This window comes from Lactuca virosa, chromosome 8, assembly GCF_052849685.1.
Source record: "Lactuca virosa cultivar CGN04683 chromosome 8, Lactuca_virosa_CGN04683_v6, whole genome shotgun sequence".
Taxonomy (NCBI): Eukaryota; Viridiplantae; Streptophyta; class Magnoliopsida; order Asterales; family Asteraceae; genus Lactuca; species Lactuca virosa.
In genome coordinates this window covers 198,909,979-198,914,824 of record NC_136433.1, presented here as the reverse complement: position 1 = coordinate 198,914,824, position 4,846 = coordinate 198,909,979, and the positions used below count along the sequence as shown (strand labels likewise).

The 4,846-nt window shown below is 47.0% G+C and overlaps 1 long non-coding RNA gene across 1 annotated transcript; it reads right to left on the bottom strand.

Moving 5' to 3' along the window:
- Positions 1 to 2,367: 2,367 nt before the first annotated feature.
- On the bottom strand, positions 2,368 to 4,249 carry LOC145129626 (uncharacterized). The gene is made up of 3 exons (XR_013717569.1): positions 4,174 to 4,249; positions 3,244 to 3,312; positions 2,368 to 2,414 (listed from the first exon to the last, which is right to left on the bottom strand). It is a non-coding gene; the product is annotated as an uncharacterized LOC145129626 (long non-coding RNA).
- Between the last annotated feature and the right edge of the window lie 597 nt (positions 4,250 to 4,846).

Here is a 4,846-nt window from a genome sequence, read left to right as displayed (position 1 = left end):
TAAATATTGGTGATTTTGTTAATTTTAGCTTGTTAAAGAACCTTGTGTGTGAATGATAACTAATTTCCTGTTAATAGGAAGATAATTAAATAGTATGAACATCTTTTAATTATCAACCCCATATGTTTATGTGACCACTTTATCATATGTCTAGGACTAACGAACGTGAAACTAGAATTAATAAGAAAAATTAGGTAAATTCATGTGTGAGCTTGTTTGATGACCATCAGCAAGAGGTTAACTAAAGGACCAATTTAGTTAGCTATTACAAGTCTAAATTAACCCGAATAAATAATCTAGTGAATTAAATTAAATTAGACAACTGATCACTGTTTGAGTTAGTTTGTTTTCTAAGGATTATCGTAGCGAACGCAAGGCTAATCACTTGAATCGGAAGCCAATAGAAGAATTAATCCATTGCACTATTACCATAATATCAACCATAGGATCAATTGAGTTGAACTAAACAGAAGTCCCTTTTATTATTAAATTCAGTTAAATCTTTGTTTTTCTAGTTCTTAGCCTAAGTAGTATTAGTAAGTTTCTAGTCTTGTAAAACTAGAGAAAACCCATATTTACTATTTAATTTAGATAAAATTAGTCTTTAGTTTTAATTTACCGTTCCCTGAGTTCGACACTCTACTTACCCAACTATACCACTAAAAGACAGGTTCACTGCCTTTGTGTGCTTAATTTATAACTCAAAAGTAGGATTAAACCAGTGCATTTCACACACATCAGGTGCCGTATGCGGGCGGGGCGCGCACCACCTTGATGGAGGAAGTGCATAGATCGAGATTCTCGATCCATCCTGGGGCCACTAAGATGTATTTGGATCTGAAGAAAGATTATTGGTGGCCCTGTATGAAGAGGAATGTAGCATGGTTTGTTGAGAGGTGCTTGACCTGTCGCAGGGTTAAGGCCGAGCACCAGCGTCCGCATGGCAAGTTGCAGCCACTTGAGGTTCCCCAATGGAAGTGGGAACAGATTTCTATGGATTTCATCACCAAATTGCCGAGGGCCGCGAGGGGTGTCGATGCAATTTGGGTGATCGTCGACCGGCTGACGAAGAGCGCGCATTTTCTTGCTATCAGCGAGAGCTCTTCTGCTGAGAGGCTGGCAGAATTTTATGTGAGAGAGGTAGTATCGCGGCATGGAGTACCTATCTCGATTGTGTCGGATCGAGATGTGCGTGTCACTTCCAGGTTCTGGAAGAAATTCCATGAGGAGTTGGGTACGAGGCTGCATTTCGGTACCGCATACCACCCACAGACGGACGGTCAGAGCGACCAGACGATTCAGACGCTCGAGGACATGCTTAGGGCATGTGTGTTGGACTTCGGAGGAAGTTGGGACACATACCTACCATTGGCTGAGTTTTCCTATAACAACAGCCACCATTCGAGTATTGGTATGCCTCCCTTCTAGTTGTTGTGTGGGAGGAGGTGTCGGACTTCCATTTGCTGGGGAGAGGTAGGACAGCGCGTGATGGGCATCACCGAGATAGTGCTTCAGACGACCGAGCAGATACAACAGGTTAGACAAAGGTTGTTGACAGCCTAGAGCCGCCAGAAGAGTTATGCGGATAGGCGACGATCCGAGCTGGAGTTCCAGGTGGGAGACTTCGTACTCCTGAAGGTGTCTCCTTGGAAAGGAGTGATTCGATTCAGGAAGAGGGGCAAGCTAGGGCCCCGGTACATTGGGCCGTTCAGGGTGACAGCGAGGGTGGGCAGGGAAGCGTATCGGTTGGAGCTACCTGCGGAGTTGAGCCAGATTCATGATACCTTCCACGTGTCTCAGTTGAGGAAGTGTATAGCCGACGAGTCGGTGGTGGTGTCGCTGGAAGATATTCAGGTGGATGTGAGCCTAAATTATGCTGAGAGGCCAATCGCAATCTGGGATCGGAAGATCAAGGTTCTGAGGAACAAGGAGGTGCCCCTGGTTCAAGTCCAGTGGCAACATCGGAGAGGGTCCGAGCTGACTTGGGAGTCGGAGTTGGAGATGCGGGAGAAGCATACAGAGTTGTTTGTGGAGCAAGACTTCGAGGGCGAAGTCTGATTCTAGTGGGGGAGAATTGTAACATCCGGATTTCCAGGTATTATGTTTGACCATTTATTTTGAGTAAAAGAGAGGGACTCGATGAGTCGGAAAGGGTGGACTCGACGAGTCCGCGCTGTGGGTTGAAACCCTAAATCCCCGGGCCTGTGCCCTTTTTAAAGGACCTTATGGTGTAACACCCATAAAATTTGAGCCAAATTAAAACATTTTAATCATTCAAAAACCATTACGTTCATACAACTCGTTTTCAAAATAGTTTAAACATCAGAGTATCCCCCATAACCATTTCATATAAATCATAAAACATGAGGAGCGGTACGATCACGCCTTCGCCTTGCCACGATCTCCTGAAGTACCTGAAACAATACACTGAAACAGTAAGCCCGAAAGCTTAGTGAGTTACCCCCAAAATACCAACCACACATATCATACTCATAACATATCATAAATAGAACAACCATGTGCATCGGCTCTACTGTGTGACTGGTCCGCCCGCACCGGGCCTTCAGTCCACCTGGTCCACCCTCCGAGTCTAGCCATGTACGTCGAGTGTACAGTGTGACTGGTCCGCCCGCACCGGGCCTTCAGTCCACCTGGTCTACCCTCCGAGTCTAGCCATGTACGTCGAGTCTATAGTGTGATTGGTCCGCTCGCACCGGGCCTTCAATCCACCTGGTCCACTCTCTAAGTCTACAGTATGACTGGTCCGCCCGCACCGGGCCTTCAGTCGGCCTGGTCCACTCCCCGAGCCTCGGCACGTCTGGTCCGCCCTCTTGGGGCCTTCAGCCTATCCGGACCGCTCGCTGGGCCTTCGGAATAACCGGTCCGCCCTGGGTATGTTGGCCTTCAGCACAAAGTAGGACCCGCCTCAACCCAACCCCCGTCAAACAACCATGTGCACATAAAATAATCAATCACATAACAATCCTCAACCAGACAACCAGTCTAACAGATCACATAGCATATCAACATCCTAACCAGGATTCCGACCTAACCGGTCACTAGCATAACATTACCCTATATCCCGGGTACCGACCTTAACCAGGTCACTAACATAACACCATCCTAAATACCAGGATGCAGATCTAGCAAAACAATAACATAACAAACAATACCCGGATTTCCATCCGATAAAGGGCCGGCCTTGGTGCCGTAGACCCTATCGATATAGTGAGGATAACTCACCTCGTAATTGCCGACTGAAAGGATAAGATCAGCTGCTCCGATCACCGACACGAACTCCACCACCGAACACTACCAAAGAACCAATTCCATAAATACCAAAATCACCAAAATACCCTTGGAAGTCAAACTGGTCAACTCTTGGTTAAAGTCAAAGTCCTCAGTCAAAGTCAACCTCCCTGACTGACTCTACTCGTCGAGTCGACCCGTCGACTCGTCGAGTCCCTATACTCAGAAATTCCCATAACCCGAGTCTACTCGCCGAGTCACCCCAAGACTCGTCGAGTCCAACGATCTCCGAGTCCCATCCTGTCCAACTCACTGAGTCACCCCTCGACTCACTGATCTGCGTCTTAACCAAAAGAGGTTAGGGGTTCTGCGACCAGACTCGCCGAGTCCAAGAACAGACTCGCCGAGTCCACGACAATCTTCAATAGACTCGCCGAGTTGTTCTTCCAACTCGTCGAGTCCAAGCTCATCATCATAAGACTCGCCGAGTCACCATGCGACTCGCCGAGTTACTATGTGACTCAAAGTCTGATCTCTAGCCCGACTCGTCGAGTTATCTCCCAGACTCGTCGAGTCCATATGTGCATTCCTAAAATCTCGAGACACAGAGCTACTCCTTTGCTCCAAACAATAGATCGGGGTCTCTAGAGTCCATTAGCAAGATAAAGTTGCTACCTTTACATGCTTCTTGCCCCATAATACCAAAAACCAAGCTACAAAGGGACTTAACTCTTGGGGAAAGGCTTTTGCATAGCAACCAAAAGGGCTTTCTGCATCTTTGATCCAAATAGAGCTCAGATCTGGAGTTTCAACTCCATATCTAACTTATACACCAAGATCTCATCATATCATCTCCAAACAAGCCCTAAAACTTCCATGAAAATGGATCTAGAAAGGAGAAAGCCAAGGATAACGATTCATTACCTCCAAAACGACCTCCTGCTGAAGAGTAATCTGAATCTCCACAAATCTCCTTGATCCAAGCTTCTTGATCTTCAAGATCTCTTCACAAAACACTTAACAATGCTCCAATTTGCTTCCAATGGCTCTCACTCACGATTCTAGGGTTTCTGGGTCTCAAAGGGGGCTAAGGGAGCTGAGGGGAGGACATTAAGTCCTTTAAATAGGGTGCAACCCCGAAGATTAGGGTTTTTCCTCGACCAACACTGACTCGTCGAGTCCAGCCGCCGACTCGCCGAGTCAGGCCACTTAACCCCGTGCCACGCACCCGCTTCGACTCGGCGAGTCAAGAGACCTACTCGCCGAGTCCCTTCCTTTATTTTCACTTAGCAACCTTCAACTTCTTACTTCCGAACTTGGGATGTTACAATTCTCCCCCACTTAAATTAGGCTTCGTCCTCAAAGCCTGCGGCAACACGAACTTCCAGATGATACTCCCACAATGCATCCACTGATCTCAAACCGACCCAGATTCCTTCAATCACTACTATCTAATCCCTAAAATCCATCTCTTCCCTTGCAGGGTCCTGATCAACTGCTTCAAGCCGGCTATCGGCTTCTTTTCTCTGATGACAACACTCATCAACTAAGTGCCACCTGAAGACACTACCTTACTTCCGTCTTACGCATTCATTCG